This window comes from Meriones unguiculatus, chromosome 12 (assembly GCF_030254825.1).
Source record: "Meriones unguiculatus strain TT.TT164.6M chromosome 12, Bangor_MerUng_6.1, whole genome shotgun sequence".
Classification (NCBI taxonomy): domain Eukaryota; kingdom Metazoa; phylum Chordata; class Mammalia; order Rodentia; family Muridae; genus Meriones; species Meriones unguiculatus.
This window is the reverse complement of record NC_083360.1, coordinates 71989664-72014311: the sequence shown is the minus strand read 5'-3', so window position 1 is coordinate 72014311 and position 24648 is coordinate 71989664. Positions and strand designations below refer to the sequence as shown.

The following is a 24648-nucleotide window of genomic DNA, read 5'->3' as shown; positions in this document are numbered from 1 at the left end:
TATGGAAGATATTAAACTACACAGTCATAATTGTTTAGTCTTTATTTTTGATCTATGAATGGTTATTGTCAGTTTGAAGAGGGTACCAAAAATGAAGATATAGTTCTCTCTCTCTCTCATACAGACACATGCACACACACACATATACATATATGTATATATACTACAAAGTTAATATTAGCTCAGAAAATAATAGTGATACAAACATTACCAGTTACTGAAACCCTATTACAACACCTGTGTTAAATTTCCTAACAGTTCTGTTGCTGCTGAGACAATTCACTTCTGATAATTAATAGAACACTTTATAGAGCATAGAGGGATGTGTGTGTGTGTGTGTGTATGTGTGCGCGCGCATGTGTGTGAGCATGCTGAAATCATTAGAATGTCACTCTGTGTGATTTCTGCCGTCAGAATAAAGAAATCTTTAAAATTTAATCAATAAAGTTTATTCTCGGTAATTCAAGTGGAAATTGTCGTATCAGAAACTCCTGAAGTCTGCAAAGAGACTCCATACACAAAGGGCACAGAAGTTTTGTCATAGGAAATTGAATTAATTTGGAGTACTGCCATCATATAATCATTTACAATTATCTACAACTAAATAAAGTCATTATTAATTCTAGTGTGTATTTGTTTCTCTGAATTGTGTTATTTCCTGAATTTTATTCTGTCTTAACACACATTCTGTAAAAGGATATAGAAAAGCAATTGATCTGTTTGGCAGCTACTAGGGTAACCTTTTGGGTAACCTTATTTTTAAACTACAATTTTTCAACCTGTTACCATTGAACAAAAGCAAACATAGATAATATGTAGGTAAGAATGACTTTGTGACAGTAACACTTTATTTGTAAAATGTACAGCAAACCGGACTGTGTCTATGGAGTAAAAATTGCCAAATCAAGACAATTCTTTCAACTGTCAAACTTATAACATTTTCTTATAATTACCTCTGAATTAATTTATCAATGCCTAAATTATTAGCTCATAGGAGAACATAAATTTTAAAATGCAGAGGCAATGATTGAAATACCATGTAAACATGAATTTTATTTTTTAACTCTTTTGAATTCTGTAAGAATTAGAATCATGTGTTTTGCTGAAGGCTTTCTTTCTTCCCGGTCCATATAGTATTTAGTTTAAAAGATAAATGTTTGATTCTTTGCACAGGTCAAAATATATTTTTAAACTATACAGCTGTTTGCTGTGTGTATATACTGTTCTCCCCTTTGTGAATGAATCATATAGCTCAATGAAATAATTTTAAGATGGAACCAAAAAATTCTGAATCTACACTATACAAAAAATTTTCAAGTGTAGTATTATTATTATTATTATTTTTAAAAACATTAAATTTTAATAATTAAAAAATGACTAAAAACCATAGGACAGTTGACTGTGGCGGAGCCAAGCAAAGGGCTTTGATGTTTTAAATTACAAGTGTTTACATTCTATTTGGTTTATAAAGTCATGCCCAAGAAAATCTTTTTTTTTTTTTTTTTTTTTTTTTTTTTCAATGCAGTTTATTCAGGAACATTGAACAATCCTCGGACCCCGGGGAAAGCCAGCCCACAGCTTAAATAGCCTCTGGGTAGCCAACCCAGGCGTGCCACGGGGGCAATGCAGTAGTATTATTAACTAAGACTTAACTTCAGTTCAGATATGACATGTCTATTGGCATATGCAATCACAGGCTGATACTGTCAGATAAGATGTCACAGACTCGACTACATCACACATTATATTAATTAAAATAATAGCAAAATATTTTGATCTTCATGAAATTTTTGTTAATTCAATACCTGAATAAGTTATTTTGTGAACATTTTACACTGCAATTTTATTCCTAGATTCAAAACATATAAATATTTTATTTATGTATGTGTGCCTGCCTGGACATATGGATGGGAGCTTCTTATTTCTTCTTGGAAAAAATGATATTTTTACTGAATTTATGAAGTCAATTTTTATTGTGTACCAATCCATTCTTTGTTTTTAACATCATCTAATCATTTCCTCTAGTTTGTATTTCCCAAGTAAGGCATTTAAGAATTATAAACAGTATAAAAATTAATGTAGAAATAGTTTGCTCTCATTTTATTTAATTACTGTGTGGTAAACTAATAATTGAGGCACATCTTTTTCTTTTTAATGAGATTTAGGGAATATGGCCTGAAAGCTAAATGTCATTGTAATAGTTCTGTTTTTAGAAAATAGAGTGTACTCAGCTTTCATATTAATATTGAGTCTTCTTATTGATTCACTTCATACAATTACTGAGGTCACCTTTTTGGCCAGGGACAATTTCTAATTCTATTCTTATGGGATAACAAGGTAAAGTCAGAAAAATAAAATTTCACAGGATAAAATGAAAAGTAAAAAGGCAACATTAAATTAGCAAACAATGTCAGTTAGAATTTTCTAGATGAAAGCTGCTAGATTTTTCTGACACAGTCAATATACTCATTGGAAAGGATGGGAACTGGAAAACAGAGAAAGGCAGCAACTCAAAGAGCAGAAGAGGTCAGATGAAAGCATGAATTTCTAGTCTTTCTGTAAGAGAAAAACAGGCTCTGAGGAAAACTTGGTAAGAAAAGTTACAGTTAGACCTGTGGAACAACCCAACTTGAGACCAATGCCATGAAAGAGAGCCAACCTCTGCTACTATTAATGATATTCTTCTATACTTGCAGACAGGAACCTAGCAAACATATCCTTTGAGAGGCTTCATCCAGCAGAGGATGGAAATAGATACAGAGATCCACGGCCAACAATTAGGCAAAACTCAAGGAAGCTTGCAGAAGGGAGGAGGATTGAACGAACAAGAGAGGTCAAGGATACCTCAGGAAAACCTACAGAATCAACTAACCTGGGCCCATAGGGGCTCACAGAGACTGAACCACCAACCAAAAAGCCTGCATGGGATGGACCTAGGCTTCCTTCATATATGTAACAGTTGTGCCGCTTGTTCTTCAGGTGGGCCCCCTATCAGCTGGAGTAGAGGTCGTCTCTGACTCTTTTGCCTGCCTTTCTATTGCTTTCCTCTTAGTGGGCTGCTACTGAGGTGTCTAGCCTCAGTAGGAGAAGATGTGCCTAGTTCTACTGCCACATGATAAGCTAAAGTGGGGTTGGTATCCATCGGAGACCTCCCTTCTCTGAGGAGAAAAAGAGGGACAAGGGAGGAGGGGAAGTGTGAAAGAGGGAGTGGGAGGAGAGGAAGAAGGGGAAGATGAGATTGGGGTGTAAAGTAAATAAATTAATCAATGGTAAAGAACAACGACAACAAAAGCTGAGGATGAATGATATGAACGTGGAAAGAAACTTTTCTTGTCAGGAGTGTGAAAGGTTTAGAAAAATACGCCTGTCACAGGATTATAATATTCCTTCTGTATGACCATCACTGACATAAGATTTCAATTGTTTACAATACATAGTTCTGGGATATGGAATAAATATGTTCTGGGATCAGGAAAAGTTTCATTATATAATAATGCTGCTTCCAATCCCTGAGACTGAGTGTGAACTAGCTTGTCTCATACTCTTCCGTGCTAGTTTGTCTTGTCCCAGACAGGAACCCTCCAATATATCAGTGTAGTAGTTGATTGAAGCCAAATGGCTACGTGGGGTTTTATTTTTCTAGCAGACACTTGTTGGAGATTGAAGACAAAACTACACTAAAAAGAAACACAATGAAGCAAGCTTTTAATGTTGACATTACCAGTCTTCACTGGTGATTCCTTAACAAGCAGTATATGAGTCTTTGTAGAGCTTACAACTTTATGTTGCTTCACCCAAAGAGTGAGGAGACGATTAGAACTATCATCTCCCACATGGCATTGCTGAGTATTTATATTATGGGGTGTTAATTTCCTATTCTTTCTGTTTTGCAACAGATATGTACAGATAGTTCTGGGTGTTAAGGAAACCCACAAAACAGAAACAGGTGTTCTAAAAAGGTAGTTTGAGTATGCACAGAAAATGCAGTTTCTAAGGAGCATTTTGGTCTGTTGATATCTTGTACTTTAGCTATCACCATTTGGGGAGTAATATTGTGTATCACATGTAAGTAAAAGTTTTATGACTGAAATCAGACTTGACAATCATCAAGTCTATTCAAGTCAGCCATTTGTTAAGTTTTGTGTCCTTCTGACTTGGGGAAACGGGTTATTGAGGAAAGTCAGCTCCACCAGGCTTCATGATCTCATCTTGGGAGAAACAGTGCACAACTCAAGCTGTGGAAACTAAAGATCAGCATTGTTCACATTTAATAGAGAGAGAAGCCCAATACAGTGAACAGGACACAGAATTCAAGTACATGGGTCTTTGTAGAAGAAACCTTCTAACTGAGTGATAAATATAGGCTTGATGTTTGACTGTTGGCAATATTTTAGTACCTGGAGTAGAGACCATTAGTGACTGGGCATGCTGTGAAGATTTTGGGAAATAAGATCTAGAAAAGATCATTCTGAATGAAATATCCCAGAAGGAGGAAGACAAACACGGTATATATTCGCTTATGAAGACCTATAAGATATGATAAACATAATGAAATCTATACACCTAAAAAAGATAATCAAGACAGCGGACATGGGGTAAGATGCTCAATCCTCATTTAGAAAGACAGATGGGATTGTGCATTGAACGAATGACAGGAATCTACTGAAGGCATCTGAAAGACTCCCACTAGCAGTGTTTTCAAAGCAGATACAAAGATTCATGACCAAACCTTTGGCAGAGTACAGGGAATCATATGAAAGAAGGGGAGTTAGTATAAAAGGAAAAGGATAGGAGCTCCACAAGGACCAAATATATCTGGGCACAGGGTCTTTTCTGAGACTGACATTCAACCAAAGACCATGGATGGATATAACCTAGAACCTCTGCTCAGATGTAGCCCGTGGTAGCTCAGTAACCAATTGGTTTCCCATAGTAAGGGGAACAAGGACTATTTCTAACAGGAACTCAATGGCTGGCTCTTTGACCTCCCCACCCCCCGAAAAAGGGAGAAGCAGTCCTGTTAGGCCACAGAGGAGGGCTTTGCAGCCAGTCCTGAAGATACCTGATAAAACAGGATCAGATGAATGGGGAGGAGGTCTCCCCCTATCAGTGGACTTAGAAAGGGTCAGGGTGGCAATGAGGGAGGGAGGGTGGGATTGGGAGGGAATGAGGGAGAGGGATACAGCTGGGATACAGTTAATAAAATGTAACTGATAAAAAAAATAAAATAAAATAAAAACTTTCATTGAAACATGAAAATTCCATCAACTAATCAATTAATCTTCTACAACAAAATATATTTCTGGAAATAAAAATATAAAGTATGATAAGCTAAAAAGAAAAGAAAAAGAGCATCAAGCAAGTTCCAGTGAAAATGCAGTTCAATCAGAGTTTGATAGCATCTTGTTTTATGGAGTAGTGAGCATGTCATTATTGTAAAATAATTGAAAATTATTGTCATTATTGTGAATGAATTCCCACCTCAGTCCACCTTAGTCTCACCAGATCACAACATTCAGTTTGTCTATGAAGGCTCAAAAAAAAAAAAAGAAGGAATTAATAACATCAACCTTAACACTACAGAATATTTTCCTACTATAATTTTTATTAGACTTATTCAGAGTAGAAAATCAGAACAGTTGTGACATTAACTAACAGTCATTGAAAATAGGACACCATGCATTGCAGAATCCCAGAAGACTGTGCAGACACAGAAAAAAACTTTAAGTCTAGTTTTAATTATATTTGACAGAAGGAAAAACAACAACGAAATATACTTTCATTTGTTTTGTTCTAATATAATATGCAAAGTTTGAGGAACAGACATTTTACAGGGTTTTGTTTTTTTTTGGGGGGGAGGAAACATTAAAATCTGTTACTTTTATATGTTAGTTTCATGCTTCTAGGGTTTGCTATAGAGCTTTAATGCTCATACTTTTATTTCATGGGATTAAATATTAAACAATATCACTAGCTAGATATGGTACATTTACTTTCCAAGTAATTGGATTGTGGATGAACCTTCTGCTACTGTTCATTAGCCTGTAACTTCATAAGACTCTAAATCTATTTTCCTTTTACAGCAGTGTAGTTTGGAAACTTCCCATAGAGTTAAGAGAAGCTGAAATTAGGGGTACATGGCCTTACACTCTCTTTGGAAAAATGGTAGTATTTTCATCAAGAAAGGAATCATGTCATTATGGAATTACAATAAGGGCTGGAAAATCATTTGATATTCTTCATATATGTTATCCTTAGATATCTAACACAAGTTTCACTTTTGAAAATTAATCTATTGTCATATTATTAAAGTGATAGATGCTTAATATAGAATATATGAAAAAAAATTAAGTAAACAAGCAATATCAGTAAACCTCATTGTTAGCATTATTCTACACGGTATTTTATGTGTTGCTAATGATTTTGTATATATAAATCTTGTTCTATTATCCTTATCATGTTGCTTTATAAACTTTCCCAGTATTTTTAAAATTCAACATAAGAAAGTTTTACAATGGATGCCAGCTCTTTATTTTTTATTTTTTTAATATGAAATGTATTTCTTTAATAAACAAAGTAAAAAATCCCTACAAACATCTACTTATAAATTAATTTTTATTACATTTATTTGTCCAGCATTTCTTTTCTTTTTTTTTTTTAATATTTCTCTAACCTTTCTTTCTTTCTTTTTTTTTTCAATGCAGTTTATTCAGGAACCTTTAACAATCATCGGACCCTGGGGAAAGCCAGCCCACAGCTTATATAGCCTCTGGGTAGCCAACCCCAGCGTGCCTCGTGGGCAATGCAGATAGGTCCACATACATGGAAGCAAGCCAGATCCTCAGCCTTAGCCAAATGTGGAGTTGTTTGTGACAGAGAGCACTCACCATCGGGAAGGTGGAAGGCAGAAACCAGCTCCATCTTTAAGGCGCGGCATTACGCAGCTCTCTACAGTTCCCCCTTTTTGTTTTAGATGCATCAGGCAAGAGTAGAGGTCTGATCTCTGATATTAGAAATAAATTGGGACTTTGTACTGATGTTCATTTAGGTGTCATCCACCCAAAGAGCATCAGACCTGTCCAATACCTTTTTTTCAGAGGCGGGACCTGGGGCATCAACCCGCATGCAATCAGACATGCTCTTCTCTGGGTCCAAAGCAGCTGACCCTGAGTGCAGTGCTTAGTCTTGCATCCTAAGCATAACATTTTAGCTTTTTATGGTAGCCAACCATGCTTGGGGAGAATGTCCTGCTTCAATGGCTATAAAGGCCTGAATGATCATGGCTGCATTACGCTGTTGTGAGACTCTAATCTTGCATATACACCACAGGCAAACCAAGGAGACCAACACCAGAAGGCCTGCTAATGCTCCCATGCCCACCCATTCCTTCAGATGACTCATGGCTGCAGCAATCCATGGTGATAATCCTGTGGCTAGTCCTGCGTCCACTCTGGTAGAATTTACTGTGACAATGGCCACTCTCAGCTGCTCCATCGTAGTATCGAATTCTCCAGTCCAATTACCTAAAATATAGCTAGACAATTGTTTAGACAGATTTGCAGCACAGGAAAAATTCTCATGTTGTATGCTAGTGACACAAAGTCCAGCATACTTTTATTGACAGCCAAGTTGAGCGATTTGTCGTAGGGTATCAATTTGCTCCTGCACGAGGTCAATCCTCTGATTGAACACCATCAAGCCTCCTTTTAGTTGAACATTAATTCCTTTTTGTACATCTAAGGCATGAGCTACATTGGCTAAAAGATTATTCAGGGTCTGAGTAGTCTGCACAGTATGACTCAGGGCTAATGCCACGGTGGTAGCTCCAACAGCCGCCAATGAGATGGCAGTAACAGTGGCAGCTGTAGTTCCAAGATCCCTTTTCCGTCTGAAGAGAGTCATAGAGTGAGGGGCATCAACGGGTACAGGCACCCAGTGAGGCATGCGAGTAGCCAGGGCATACCTAAATTCACTAGCATTCCAGCATTGGGCAAAAAAGCAAGTATCATCACCACAATTACTTGGCTCTATCTGGCTAATAATGAATAAAAATGGGGGATATAAACAAACAGGTGTGGGCTTATAGGAAATATTATGAGAAGCCTTAACCCCCTCGTTGGAACATCCTGCATCAGTTTTAGAACTAGCAGTGGTGGTGTCTGAGGTCTGAGTAGGTTCAGGAGACCATTGCCCCCAGGGGCGAGACGTGTTCCATGTAAATTGACTAACTCCATGTTTTCCTCCACTTTTGAAAGTCATTTAAGGTTCTTAAATTATTTTTTCCATTTTTTTTAAAATTTTTCCTCAATTACACTTTATTCATTCTGCATCCCCCTATAAGCCCCTCTTTCCTCCCCTCCCAATCCCACTCTTCCTCCTCCCTCTGCATGCATGACACTCCCCAAGTCCACTGATAGGGGAGGTTCTCCTCTCCTTTCTGATCTTAGTCCATCAGTTCACATCAAAAGTGGCTGCATTGTCCTCTACTATGGCCTGGTAAGGCTGCTCCCCCCCAGGGGGAAGTGATCAAAGAGCAGGCCAATCAGATTATGTCAGAGGCAGTCCCTCTTCACATTACTATGTAACCCAATTGGACTCTGAAGTGCCCTGGGCTACATCTGTGCAGGGGTTCTGGGTTATCTCCAAGAACAGACCTTAGTTGGAGTATGAGTCTCTGGGAGGTTCCCTGTGTTCAAATTTTCTTGTTCTGTTGCTCTCTTTGTGGAGACCCTGTCCTCTCCAGCTCTTACTATTTCCCAGTTCTTACATAAAATTCCATTCACTCTGCCCGAGAGTTCCCCATCAGGCTCAGCATCTGCTTTGATAGTCTGTAGGGCAGAGGCTTTCAGAGGCCCTCTGTGGTAGGTTCCTAGGTTGTTTCCTGTTTTCTTCTTCTTCTGATGTCCATCCTCTTTGCCTTTCTGGATGGGGATTGGACATTTTAGTTAGGGTCCTCTCTCTTGCTTAGTTTCTTTAGATGCACAGGTTATAGTGGGTTTGTCCTATGTTGTATGTCTATATGAGTGAGTATATACCATGTGTGTCTTTTTGCTTCTGGGACAACTCACTCAGGATGATCCTTTCCAGATCCCACCATTTACCTGCAAATTTCATGATTTCCTTATTTTTCATTGCTGAGTAATATTAAAATGTGTAGATGTACCACATTTTCTGCATCCATTCTTCAGTTGAGGGGCATCTGGGTTGTTTCCAGCTTCTGGCTATTACAAATAAAGCTGCTATAAACATGGTTGAGCAAGTATCCCTTTTGTGTACTTGAACGAACTTTGGGTATATACCTAGCAGTGGTATAGCTGGGTCTTGAGGAAGCACTATTCCTAATTGTCTTAGAAAGTGCCAGATAGCTTTCCAGAGTGGTTGTACCAGTTTACATTCCCACCAGCAGTGAAGGAGGGTTCCCCTTTCTCCACAACCTCTCCAGCATGTGTTGTCACTTGTGTTTTTGATCTTGGCCATTCTCATGGGTGTAAGGTGAAATCTCAGAGTTGTTTTGATTTGCATTTCCCTAATGGCTAGTGAGGTTGAGCATTTCTTTAAGTGCTTCTCTGCCATTCGGTATTCCTCTACAGAGAATTCTCTGTTTAGCTCTGTTCCCCATTTTTTAAGTGGATTACTTGGTTTGCTGCTTTTCAGCTTCTTTAGTTCTTTATATATACTGGATATGAGTCCTCTGTCAGATAAAGGGTTGGTGAAGATTCTTTCCCAATCTGTAGGCAGTCGCTTTGTTTTGGTGATGGTCTCCTTTGCTTTGCAGAAGCTTTTCAGTTTCATGAGGTCCCATTTATTGATTGTTGCTCTTAGAGCCTGTGCTGTTTGTGTTCTGTTCAGGAAGTTTTCTCCTGTACCAATGAGTTCTAGGGTATCTCTCTCCCAGCTCTTTATTTTAGTGGATGCTTTATGATATAATCATCCATTGCTGAATATTTGATTGCTTCTAAATGTTTGCTGCCATAAGCAATGGTATGATATGGTCTTTTCACATAAATCTTCTTGTTTCTGATAATTTCCTTAGGAGAGCTTCCCAGAAGTGAAGCTCATTTTTGGGTCAATGAAAATAAATATAGTTAAAGTTTTCATATCTTTCCAAACATGCTTTCAAAATGTATATAGAGTATGTGTTTAGAATTGGCCTTTCCCATTATACTCCATATTTGCATATTTAAATACATTAACTAATTGCTTATTGCTACTCTTACATTTAGTAAGTTACATATCTTCACTAGATAAAAAGTATGCATCATGTTAAAAGTAAAATTTGTTCATATTATATTGCTACATTAAACATATTGATGATATGTTATTAAGTAAATTGTATGATATGAAATGGAGCATATTCCATCATTACAAATACATATGAACATAGAACTTATAAGAAAAACATAATGGCCAATAAAATAAAACCTAACTCTAATAGGCTACCTCAATAACTGATAGTTATTGTTTTGCAAATCATTTGGACTACATGACCAGTGATTTGAAAGCAGTTTCTCATGACTGGTATTATTTTGATGCTGGTTCTTTGCTTTGGTTTCATTATGCAAGCTTATGGATAACCTATAAATTGCTAACATACTTTATTAATGTAGGCATTGTTAGCCAAAAGGGTCCAACTTAATATATATAATATATAAGTATCTTAATATTATATATATTAAGATACATAATTCTAATTACACATATGTACTAGGATTGTAATATATTTGTCCTAAGATTATATATAAATATATAAAAGATTTGTCTCTATATATTTATCTATATCTATGTATGTATGTACATATATATGTATATGTATGTATATATATGTCTCTCTCTATATATGTACTTGTCTACATCAAAAGGCATATATATATATATATGTATACAAAGAGAGATGAAAAAGGAGATAGAGCAAGACAGACACACACATGCACACAGACACACAGGGGAATAGAAAATGGAAATCAAATTAACAAAATCAGAAATGAACAAGGAACCAACACAAGACAAAAACAATATTATAAGGGTGTTGAAGGTTGGTTTGATACATTTCACTAGCCTTCAAGATCTCTGTACATCCATGTTGTGTAAATCTAACTGACTGGCTCAGTAAATGGCCTATACCTCAGCAGGGCAGGATGGGGTAGGTGTTGTTAAGGTTCCTGGGATTGGAAAAGGACAGAGAGAATGACAGGAGAGAGACAGATGGGAAGAGAGGAGAAAAAAGAATGCCATGATGGAATAATGTGGAGAAGAAATCACATGGGCCTGGAAGAAGGACTCCAGTAATAGCTTGGAAAGGCCCAGATGAGGAGTAAAACAACTATTTATAAGATTATAGACAGAAGATAGTTCAGATGAGGATGGTTAAGGATGATGGCATTGAATGAAGGATAGAAGGTGAATGGTGAGGATACTGAGACAGTGTAAGGAAAATATCTGCCTGGCCTATGGCGAAAGACAATCATAAATATAACAGATGTTTGTGTCTTATTATTTGTGATAACATGTTAGATAATATCACTGTGATGATCTTAGGGCAAATAATAAACGTCATGTAGCCCAACACTCATAATTTTTTAATTTACTTCAACATAAGAGAATATTTTTAAAACTAATACTTCATTAAGTTGGAAAATATAAAAGAAAAACAATGTATCTTTTGATTCATTCAAATTACCAAACTTTTAAAAAATGTTTCCCTCTCCCTTTCCCCAAAAAAGGGGAGCCTTCCTCCCTGCTTTATCAACTGTCCCCAGCACCTCAAGCCACATCAGGACTGAGCATATCCTCATCCACTGAGGCCAGGCCAGGCAGACCTACCAGGCTGAACTGATCCAAGCGGAAGCAATAGGGTCCATGTTAGAAATGGCCCTCTCCTCCCCACCCTCTCTTCACCTGGGGACACATTTGAAGACCAAGATGTTGTTTGGTCACTTGTATGCAGGTGACCAGACCATGTATGCTCCTTAGTTGATGTCTCAGTCTCTGTAAGCCCCCATGGAACTGGGGTTGTTGTCTCTGTTGGTCTTCTTGTGGGGTTCCTGTTTCCTTCAGGTACTTTCATTTTTACCCCAACACCAGAGCTCTGCCCCATGTTTGGTTGCAAGTTCCAGGTTCTGTCTCTAACAGCGATATTTTTACTCTCCAATTTGTATTCCATTGATATCCTTTACTTTTCTTATTGCAGTAGCTAGAACTTCAAGTTCTATACTGAAGAAATATGGTGAGAGTGGGCAGCCTTGTCTTGTCCCTAATTTTAGTGGGAACCCTTTAAATTTCTCTCTATTTTACTTGATGTTGGCTATTGGCTTGCTATAGATTGCCTTTGTTGTGTTTAGGTATGTGTCTTGTATCCCAGATCGCTCTAAGACTTTACACATGAAGAGGCATTAGATTTTGGCAAAGGCCTTTTCAGCATCTAATGAGATGACCATGTGGTTTTTCTTTCTTTCAATATTATTATAAGGTGGATTATATTGATGGATTTTTGTATCTTGAATCATCCTTAAATTCCGGGGATAAAGCCTACTTGATCATGGTAGACGATATTTTTGATGTGTTCCTGGATTTGGTTTGCAAGTATTTTATTAAGTATTTTTGCATCTATGTTCATAAGGGAGATTGGTCTGAAATTCTCTTTCTTTGCTGGGTCTTTGTGTGGTTTAGGCATCACAGTAACTGTGGCCTCATAGAATGAGTTTCCCTATGTTACTTCTGCTTCTATTTCGTGGAATATTTTGAGGAGTATTGGTATTAGTTCTTCAAGAACTAATAAAGTCTGGTAGAATTCTGTGCTAAAACCATCTGGCTCAGGGATCATTTTGGTTGAGAGGCTTTTAATAACTGCTTCTATGTCCTTGGGGTTATTTCCTGATCTTGATTTAACTTTGGTAAGTAGTATTTATCATGAAATTTATCCAGTTTTGTGGTGCATAGGTTTTTAAAGTACAGTCTACTGATCCTTTGGATTTCCTCTGTGTCTGTGGTTATATCCCCCTTTTCATTTCTTATTTTATTGATTTGGATATTGTCCCTTTTATTTTTAGTTATTTTGGCCAAGGGTTTGTTTATCTTGTTCATTTTCTCAAAAACAAACAAATAAACAAACAAAAAAACCTGCTCTTGGTTTTGTTTAATCTCTGTATTGTTCTCTTTGTTTCTAGATTGTTGATTTCAACCTTGAGTTTGATTATTTCCTGCTGTCGACTTCTTTGGCTGCCTTTTCTCTAGAGCTTTCAGTAAGCTGTTAAGGGAGCAGCCTTACCAGGCCATAGAAGAGGACAATGCAGCCACTTCTGATGTGAACTGACAGACTAAGATCAGAAAGGAGAGGAGAACCTCCCCTATTAGTGGACTTGGGGAGTGGCATGCAAGCAGAGGGAGGAGGGAGGGTGGGATTGGGAGGGGAGGAGGGAGGGGCTTATGGAGGGATGCAGAATGAATAAAGTGTAATTGATGAAAAATTTAAAAAAAAGGGAAAAAATAATTTAAGAACCTTAAATGACTTTCAAAAGTGGAGGAAAACATGGAGTTAGTCAATTGGCATGGAGCACGTCTCGCCCCTGGGGGCAATGGTCTCCTGAACCTACTCAGACCTCGGACACCACCACTGCTAGTTCTAGAACTGACGCAGGATGTTCCAACGAGGGGGCTAAGGCTTCTCATAATATTTCCTATAAGCCCACACCTGTTTGTCTATATCCCCCATTTTTATTCATTATTAGCCAGATAGAGCCAAGTAATTGTGGTGATGATACTTGCTTTTTTGCCCAATGCTGCAATGCTAGTAAATTTAGGTATGCCCTGGTTACTCGCATGCCTCACTGCGTGCCTGTGCCCGTTGATGCCCCTCACGCTATGACTCTCTTCAGACAGAAAAGGGATCTTGGAACTACAGCCACCATTGTTACTACCATCTCATTGGCGGCTGTTGGAGCTACCACCGGGGCATTAGCCATGAGTCATACTGGGCAGACTGCTCAGACCCTGAACAATCATTTAGCCAATGTAGCTCATGCCTTAGTTGTACATAAAGGAATTAATGCTCAACTAAAAGGAAGCTTGATGGTGTTCAATCAGAGGATTGACCTCGTGCAGGAGCAAATTGATACCCTATGGCAAATTGCTCAACTTGGCTGTTAATGAAAATATGCTGGACTTTGAGTCACTAGCATATAACATGAGAATTTTTCCTGTGCTGCAAATCTGTCTAAACAATTGTCTAGCTATATTTTAGGTAATTGGACTGGAGAATTCGATACTAAGATGGAGCAGCTGAGAGTGGCCATTGTCACAGTAAATTCTACCAGAGTGGACACAGGACTAGCCACAGGATTATCATCATGGATTGCTGCAGCCATGAATCATCTGAAGGAATGGGCGGGCATGGGAGTGTTAGCAGGCCTTCTGGTGTTGGTCTCCTTGGTTTGCCTGTGGTATATATGCAAGATTAGAGTCTCACAACAGTGTGATGCAGCCTTGATCATTCAGGCCTTTACAGCCATTGAAGCAGGACATTCTCCCCAAGCATGATTTGATACCATAAAAAGCTAAAATGTTACGCTCAGGATGCGAGGCTAAGCACTGCACTCAGGGTCAGCCGCTTTGGACCCAGAGAAGAGCATGTCTGGTTGCATGCGGGTTGATGCCCCAGGTCCCGCCTCTGAGAAAAAGGTATCGGATGGGTCTGATGCTCTTTGGGTGGATGACACCTAAACGAACATCGGTACAAAGTCCCAATTTATTTCTAATATCAGAGATCAGACCTCTACTCTTGCCTGATGCATCTAAAATAAAAACGGGGAACTGTAGAGAGCTGCGGAATGCTATGCCTTAAAGATGGAGCTGGTTTCCGCCTTCCACCTTCCCGATGGTGAGTGCTCTCTGTCACGAACAATTCCACATTTGGCTAAGGCTGAGGATCTGGCTTGCTTCCATGTATGTGGACCTTCCATGCTTCCACATGGCACGCCTGGGTTGACTACCCAGAGGCTATTTAAGCTGTGGGCTGGCTTTCCCCAGGGTCCGAGGATTGTTCAAGTTTTCTGAATAAACTGCATTGAAAAAAAAAAAGATGTTAGTATTAGCTCTCTCTGCTTTATTTATGAAGGTACTTAGCACTTTGTACTTTCTTCTTAGCACTGCTTTCCTGTGTCCCGGAAGTTTGGATAGTTATGCCTTCATTTTCTTGAATTCTAGAAAGTCTTTAATTCCTTTTTTCATTTCCTCCATGACCCAGTGGTCATTATTTAGAGAGTTATTCAGTTGCCAAGAATTTGTATAGGTATTCTGTTTTTTCTGTCATTGTTGAAGTCTAGCTTTAATCCATGGTGGTCTGAAAGAATAGTGTTATTTCAGTTTTCTTGTATTTGTTGAGGCTTGCTTTATGTCCCATTATGTGGTTAATTTTGGAGAAGGATCCATGAGGTACTGAAAAGAAGGTATATTCATTTGTGTTTGGATGGAATGTTCTGTAGATATCTGTTAGGTCCAATTCATTCATAAAATCAGTTAGTTTCATTCTTTCTCTTTTTAGTTTCTGTCTCAGTGATCTGTCCATTGATGAGAAAGGTGTGATGTAGTCTCCTACTATTAACGTGTGGGGATCAAGGTGTGATTTAAGCTTTAGTAATATTTCTTTTACAAATGTGGGAGCCCTTATGTTTGGGGTATATATGTTCAAAATTGAGATGTCTTCTTGGTATATTTTCCTTTGATGAGTATGAAGTTCCCTTCCTCATCTCTTTTAATTAATTTTGATTGAAAGTCAATTTTATTAGATATTAGAATAGCTACTCCAGCTCATTTCTTTTTTTATAGTCATTTTGTTCTTTTGTTATCTTCATGTGAACATTTAAATATTTTTAATTTTTTTCTTTATTATTATTATTGAATCCCAGCTGTAGACACCTCCCTCATCTCCTCCTAGTCCCATCCTTTATCCCTATTCCCCCCCTCCAACCATGTCCTTCCCCTAGTCCAGCCCTTTATTCTGAGGTAAGGTCTGCAACACAATGATGGGTTCTGTTTATGCATCCATTTTGTTAGCCTGTGTCTATTATACTGGGGAGTTGAGGCCATTGATGTTGAGAGATATTAATGACCAGTTGTTGCTACTTCCTGTTATTTTGATATTGGTGGTGTGTTTATTTCCTTTCTTTCTTTTTTTGTGGTTGTGGGGTTATTTCCTGTGCTTTTCTGGGTGTAGTGAGTCTCTTTGGGTTAGAGTTTCCTTTCTGGTATTTTCGTATCTTCTGTAGGACTAGATTTGTGGCTAGGTACTGTTAAAACTTTGTTTTCTCCGTTTATGGTGATTGAAAGTTTTGCTGGGTATAATAGTCTGGATTGACATCTGTGTTCTCTTAGTGTCTGCATGAGATCTGACCAGGCCCTTCTGGCTTTCCTAGTCTCTGTTGAGAAGTCAGGTGTAATTGTTATAGGTTTGCCTTTATATTTGAATTGCCCTTTTTCCTTTGCAACTTTTAATACTCTCTCTTTGTTCTGTACATTTAGTGTTGTGATTATTATATGATGGGAGGATTTTCTTTTCTGGTCCAATCTATTTGGTGTTCTATAGGCTTAATGTATGTTTATAGGCAATTCTTTCTTTAGGTTGGGGAAGTTTTCTTCTATGATTTTGTTGAAAATATTTTTTGGGCCTTGGAGTTTAGAGTCCTTCTTCTTCTTCTTCTTCTTCTTCTTCTTCTTCTTCTTCTTCTTCTTCTTCTTCTATTACTATTATTCTTAGGTTTATTCTTTCATATTGTCCCAGATTTCTTGGATGCTTTGTGTCAGGAACTTTTTAGATTTAACATTTTCTTTGACTGATTTCTTCAATCTTATCCACAACACCTAATATTCTCTCTTCCATCTCTTGTATTCTGTTATTGACGCTTGTGACTGTAGTTCCTGTTCTCTTCCCTAGGTTTTTCTTCTCTAAGATTGCTCCAAATTGTGCTCTTCATTGCTTCTATTTCCATTTCTAGGTCCTGGATGGTTTTATTCATTTTTGTTTTCCATTTGGTTGCATTTTCTTGTATTTCTTTAAGTGATTTACTCTGTTCCTTCACCTATTTGATTGTATTTTTCTGTGTTTATTTTTAAGGGATTTATTCAGTTCCTTCACCTGTTGAGTTGTATTTTTTTCTGCAGTTCTTTAATGTATTTATTTTCTTCTTTTAAGGCCTCTATCATTTTCATAACCTTAGAATTCAGATAATTTTTTGTTGGGCTTCAGGTGAGATAGGGTAACTCAGGGCTTTCTGTGGTGGGAGAGCTGGGTTTTGTTGCTGGGGTTTTTGGCACTGAATTCTAGCCATTTGGTTGATTATGTTATTAGCAGACCTGATGCTCTTTAATGGTAATAGGTTTCTGTGGTTGGAGGTACAGTTTGTGGTCCCAGATGGCCTCAGTCCTCTGGTTTTATTGATGATCCCTGATCCCTGCTGGTCCCTGGTGCCTCTGATCAGGGAGGTCTTTGGGAACGGAACAGGGAAGGGAACTGCTGCTCCTTAATCTGTACTCTTCTCAGTGGCCTCAGATCAGTGTGTGTCCAGGGAAATGGCACAGATTGGTGAACTGGGATGTGGGGCACACAGGTGAAGTGGAGCACAGAGTGTCCTGGGCAAACCTGGCCCACTGTTGCTGGTAGGCTGTGGCAGGCCAGTAGATGGGGAGTGGAGGTGTATGTGTTACCTGCTGTTCCCTGATCCCTGCTGGTCTTCAGTACTACAGATAGAGGTAGGTCCCAGAAAATAGCACAGGCCAGGGAACTGTTGTTCCCTGATCTACTGCTCACTGATCACTGCCGATCTTGGGGGTGAAGGGGGGGGGCAGATCGGTATAGTTCCCAGGAAATGACACAGGCCAGGGAGCTGCTGCTCTCTGTGCTGGTCACAGATTCTTTTTTTTTTTGTTGTTGTTTTAATTTTATTTTTTCTTCTCAGTTACATTTTATTAACTCTGTATCCCAGCCGTGTCCCACTCCCTCATTCCCTCCCAATCCCACCCTCCCTCCCTCATCTCCACCGTGCCCCTTTCCAAGTCCACTGATAGGGGGGACCTCCTCCCCATTCATCCGATCCTGTTTTATCAGGTATCTTCAGGACTGGCTGCAAAGCCCTCCTCTGTGGCCTAACAGGACTGCTCCTCCCTTGGGGGGTGGAGAGGTCAAAGAGCCAGTCATTGAGTTCCTGTTAGAAATAGTCCTTGTTCCCCTCACTTTGGGAAACCAATTGGTTACTGAGCTACCACAGGCTACATCTGAGCAGAGGTTCCAGGCTATATCCATACATGGTCCTTGGTTGAATGTCAGTCTCAGAAAAGACTCTGTGCCCAGATATATTTGTTCTAACAATAAGGGAGGAGATTGCTTTTCTCTCTCTCTCTCTCTCTTTCTCTCTCTCTCTCTCTCTCTTTCTGCCTATAAGCAGGCTTTGGAACCAATGGTCACTTAAGGAACAGAGGATTCTCTCAGAGTATTCTTCCTCTGTTCTTTTTCAATGCCAAACATAAAACATTTTGTAATTTTTTTAATTATATGCCAAACATTTGTTCAAATCCAGATGCTTTGATGTTTGCTAGGTGATTTATTAAATGCCTCTGTCAATATTTCTAGTATCAGATAGTTTAAATATTCCCGTGTTAAATCTCTCTTATACCTCATTTTTTTCTGTGTTACTGCACTCCATACCTTTTCAACTATTAATTATGATTTCAATATTTGAAACTACAGTGTAATGTATACTTCAAGTGTTTGTATGTCTAGTTCCACACATATCATTGAGAAATTCCCAATAAGCGGATATCTGAAAGAAGGCAATAAGGACAAAAGAGCAGAGTTTTATTTGATCCCACAAACAAATCTTTGGGATCCTGAGATTGTTGTGCATGTAAAACCTCTCTATGATAAATGATTTTGAATGTATTTATCATACATTTTCTTAATAATGTATGTCTAGAAAGCCTTCAGTCTCTCCCCTTCATCTTTTAATAACTGACGTGTTGTGTTCTAGAATTCTTGATTTTCCTTTAATCTTTTTTAATGTTAATGACATTTAGCTGGAATTTTGCATAATTTTTATTGCCTACTTGAAGTAATACTTAGATTTTATTTTCAAACAAGAGTAGATTTTTGTTTCGAATTTCTTTTTGTGTGTTGAAACAAACTAAACTAGCTCTTCTCTCAGTTCAGCTTTTAATCTTTACAATGAGAACACTTTTGATATTGTTCTTTTGATAATACTCTGTTTCAATTTTAATGAAATGAGTTTTGGTAGTAATGAATTATTTATTTACAGTCGTTGTAAGTTTGATTTTTAATATTGAACTGTAAGCTAATAATTTGTGTATAAAACACTACAACTCTCTTTGTTGCTCTTCCCACTGTGAAATAGTATCACTTCTGAAATGGTTACTTTTCTTTTGCTGTGAGAAAAGACCATGACCAGAGCAACTTATAAGAAAGAAGGACTTATCTGGGGATCTCTGTTTCAGAGGGATGTGGATCTACTGCCATCACGGCAGGGAAGCCTGGCAATCAGTACCCTTCATAGCAGCAGGAATTGCTCACACCCTGAATGGCAAACAGAAAACAAGGAGTGATGTGAGGATGCAGGGAAGCTTTGAAAACCTAAAATCTCGCTCCCAGAGACACCCTTCCTTAACAGACCATATACCCTCAACATTACAAAACAATGTCATAAACCAGGGACCAATCATTTAGTTGCCAAAGAGTATAGAAAATATCACATTCAAACCATCTCAGGATCCTAATGATTTCTGATGCAAAGATTGCTAAATGTCTTATCATTTTCATGAAAGGTCTTTATACATTTAAGGAACCTTTTAAAATTGAGATATCAGTGGCACAGGGTCATCACTTCATACGACAATGTGAATATTACCTTGCCTGTAGAAAGCAAACATAGGTACAAATTTGGATACTGACTTTTGATTTAGAAAATGAATCTCATTTTGCAAACAACAGGTTCTTAAACAAATAATTTATTTTATTTCTCATTTTTTAAAAATTTCTCAAAGATAATAGAAATACCTGTCCACCACCCTTAAGAGTTTTCAACCAATAATCTTTAGAACTGTTGAGATGTTTTTAAATAAAGAAGATTGAACATCCTACCTGCTGCTGACATGGAAATTATATTTCTAGCACTTCCAATTGTGTGATGGCCAGACACATTATAATTTGTAGGAATAGTTTTCAGGATTTACCAATGCTAAAAGAAAAGTATGTTCACACAAGATTAATCCTCTGGAATGATGATTTTGTTGTGAAATATCCATTCTTTATCCTTGCAACATCTTTCAAGTTTTCTGAATTGTGAAGTACAGGCTGCGTTTTTGTGTGTGTGCGTGTATGTGTGTGTGTGTGTGTGTGTGTGTGTGTGTGTGCCTATAGTCACGTTATATGCCCCAACTACTCAAGCTGCCATTAATAGCATCAGGCCTGTTCTAGAGCCTTTTTGGGCTGGGTTGTGAAGGGATCAAATCTCTTCTCTGTAGTGTGACCCGAGGGACATCTGACATTTGCTTTTGTCTCTAAGCCTTTCGTTGCTTGGTGTTATATGAGCCTTCGTAATCTAGCTTACACTGTGAGCCACAGACTCTCTGTGGAGCTTTGTTAGCAATGTCATTTCAAGGATAGAAAGAGTCTCTTGAGCTTCTTTGTCCTCATGATCATGTGAAAATGCTCTCTGTATACACAGGAAGTCTAACATTATAGCTGGATAGGTATCAGGAATACTTATTTTATTATATATCTCTTTATGTATTGTCTTTATTGTAGAAAATAGAGTTTTTAAGAAAAAAAGAAAACCATTTTTTTTAAGTGTCTGATTTTCAATGTCCATTCTGTATTAGACAAAAAAATGAAAAAAATTTTCTGGTCTGGTTCATTTCACTTCAGTATTGCGTTCAGGGCATTTTGATACCTAGAATAAAGACAGGGTGTCATTACAGAGCCTGATTATGTGGCCTTTTGCCATTCAGTCACTTTACATCTGCATGAGGAAGAGACTTTAAAATAGACATTCTCTGTGAACGTTAAGGAAGGCCACTTTCAGTGTGGAAGGTAGGATCTGTGAACAAGGAATGATGAGTCAGGTGCTCGTACCAAGTGTTACCTGCCAACACGCTGTCAACTGCCAACATGAGTGATTTCCCGTCTCATCCTGAGAAGGCCTCACATCTTAAGTGTTTAAACATTTCAAAATTTACCAAGACATCAGGATGTGCTGTCTCTATGGATGTCACTCCCACACATGTGGTGCTGTCCTAAACTAAATAAAGATATATTCTTTATATGCATAATATTTCTGAAAATGTATACATGAGGAGGAAAGTGACAAAGCTTCAGAAGAAAGAGAGAGAGACAGACACACAGTCACACAGACAAGTAGACACACAAACACACAAAGAGACCAACACAGGAAAGGACAGAGGAGACTCCCTGGAAGATTAGCATGTGTCCTATAAGTATAAGCATTTATATTTTGGTTAATAATTTTATTCATTTTTTTTCAAAATTTTATTCTCAAATTTATTCACCTTTCACACTGGGTACAATTAGATCTCAATATCATCTTAATATATATTCTGCATATATCTAATGCTTTTAATTTAAATTGATTCTAAACATATTTGAAGAAAATAAATTAATTCCCAAAATACATTTTCAATGATGATAATAAAAGTTCCTTAGATCTCTAAATTCTTGCCATTTCCTTCCCATCTTTATAGTCCTCATAAGTATTTTAAATTATTTTAATGCCCCTTTTAATTCTATGGCCTGGAAAACAGCTACATGAGACATTCATTTACCCAAGTAGATTGAGCAAATTCTGGAAGTACTCTTCTGAGGGATGACCAAATGCTTTTTTTTTATTTCTTTATTAAAGATTACTGGGTGTGATGGTGCATGCCTTTAATCCTAGCATTCAGGAGGCAGAGGTAAGTGGATCTCTGTGAGTTAGAGGCTAGCCTGGTCTACAAAGTGAGTCCAGGACAGCTAGGACTATTACACACACACAAATGCTTTCACAAAAAACAAAAACAAAAACAAAAACAAACAAACAAACAAAAAACCCAAAAGCTAAACTGAATTTTGGAAACAGCCTACTGGTTTTCTTTTTAACCAAGTAGAGGGAGAACTTTGTGAACTCTGGGCAAACATCTAATGAATAAAGATAGAAGGTATTTCTGCCGTTGCAGAAAGGATGACTAGAAATGACAACTCTGCACCCACTATATAGGGCTTGTGTTGCTTTGGTTCTTTTTTGTAGTTCTGAAACAAAACGTGACACTGACTTTCCTCAGCCACAAGTTCTGACTGTTCACAGGGCTCTTTAATTTTTCTACAGTGTGTTCTTTAAGGTAATAAAAATATATGGTGCTATTGTTCAGGGCTTGAATTTGCTACAGTATTTTGAATTCCATCAGCATTATAACTACTCAGAGGAATAATTGCATAAAAGACAATGTAAAATAAAACAGAAGTTTTGAAATAGGAGCTCAACCAGGTGTAGCATATTAAAATTGGATTGTGATGCATCTTTCCATTATCATTGGTCTTAGACTCTGTCTGTATTTCGGTTTGCTAAGTGAGTCATTCATTCTGCTTATCAGCACCAAAAGAAAGAAAGAAAGAAAGAAAGAAAGAAAGAAAGAAAGAAAGAAAGAAAGAAAGAAAGAAAGAAAGAACTCTGGCTGTTGTCCTTGCATTTAGCTATCTTCTTCCTAGTGACAGAGCTTTATGGGTAATGTCTTTCTTCCAGTGTCACTAAGGTAGCTAAAGGCCTTAACTATCTTCCTCCATAGTATTTACTGTAAATGATAATTAACTTCACACCCATGTTCTTGCTTCATTGTGTCTCCTCTAAGATGTTTGACAGCAGAAACCATACACATTTCTTCTTCTTTTTTTGTATATTAATTACAGCAGTGTTATTGGAGACATTCAAAATGTACTTGATTACCGCGTGAATGAGTTGTTTACTGACTATATAGATAATGTTAGTCTCCTAGAAAAGGATAATCTCACTAATTCTGAGTATTTCTATAAGTTTACTGATATCCTTAGCACTTCTATTAGCAAAGAAATTATAAAATAGTTTACAGGAATATTTTCTGAAATAAAAACAACCTTTTAATGAATATTTACCTTTAAAGGATAAAGGTGAACCTTTTCCCAGGCCTGCTTTAAATGTTTCTGATGATTAAAATTTCCATCTTCTATGTCTAGTTTATTTCCTTTTCTGTATTGGTAATGTTAAATTGGGATTGTCGCTGTAGGCTTATGATCTGAGAACTGGGGAGTAGCAAGCAGAACAATGTCAGTTTTGTCAGTTTAAAGTCAGCTTAGACTACACAATGAGTGCCAAACCTTGTAGGCTACATAGAGATACCCTCACTTAATACACACACACACACACACACACACACACACACACACACACACACACACCATTATCCAGTGATGGCCTCATGTCCATAAGCATTTAGGTAAACAATTTGTCTCTTCATCATTAACAAAAGGGACAAGGACACTTAGGAAGGTTACAGGGTAGAGATAGAGCAGGTAAAAATTGAAGAAGTGAGAGATAAATATAATCAAAATCCATTAAACGCATATACGGAGTTCCCAAATAATTAATTACAATATTTTTTTTAAATATCTTCATTACCTGTGCTTGCTTTGGCAAGCACAGAAATAGTCTAAAATTGAAATAATGCAGAGAAGATTAGCTTGGCCCTGTACAAGTATGCAAATTCACAGCATACTTCATATTTTAAGTAATCTTAAACAGATCTATTTATAGTTTAATGTAAATTCCCCATTTGAGCTGAGGATACTCCCTCTGAGAGTCTAGATCATCTAGTAAGAAGGCCAGACACCATGCATGAGGTTACCTCTTTTGAATTGTTGGTCATTACAGGCTATTTCTGTGGCCTTTGTTTGTCCTCCAGAGGAGGAATGTTAGTCTCCATTGCTGAAACACAATGACCATCACACATAGGGCTCAGAGGACCCTGAGCTGGATATGATGGATGTCTTCTTGCTGAAAATTGGCTTTTATGGTACATGAAGTGACTATGCAATATTACAAAGGGGAAATGAAACCAAAAGTCCAAACAGCTGTGATGCCTATGAACCACAATAATGACCAGCATGGCACAATTGCATTAAGGGTGCAGTAGGGGCTTCTATAACCTTGAGGTAACTAACATCTCTCTAATTGGACCCATTCAACAGGAGGGTATGCATGCCTGATACTAGAAACCCACACAACTATAGGTGTATAGTGAAGGCATGGATCTTGGAATAGATCCTACAAACACCATTTTACTAAACTTGTATGATTCCAAATTCTACATTTATAGCTAAATTGTAAATCCTACATTCTAAATATTTACCCTTATACCTACACATCAGTGTAATTCACAACCTTCATCAAAGAACATTTTCTCTGCAACATCCAAAAATTACTACAGAATACCAATTAAAAATGCTTCAGTTGGATACATCTGAAGTAAAACTCTATGTCTATGACTCAGAAAACATTGCAGAGAAATTAGAAGATGTAGAGGACCAGGCAGTGTTCGGTAATACTGTGTTTTCTAGGAGTGGACAGA

The 24648-nt window shown here is 37.7% G+C and overlaps 1 pseudogene; it reads left to right on the top strand.

The window, feature by feature from the left end:
• The first annotated feature begins 23709 nt into the window (after positions 1–23709).
• On the top strand, positions 23710–23807 carry LOC132646967 (U6 spliceosomal RNA; annotated as a pseudogene).
• The last annotated feature ends 841 nt before the right edge of the window (positions 23808–24648 follow it).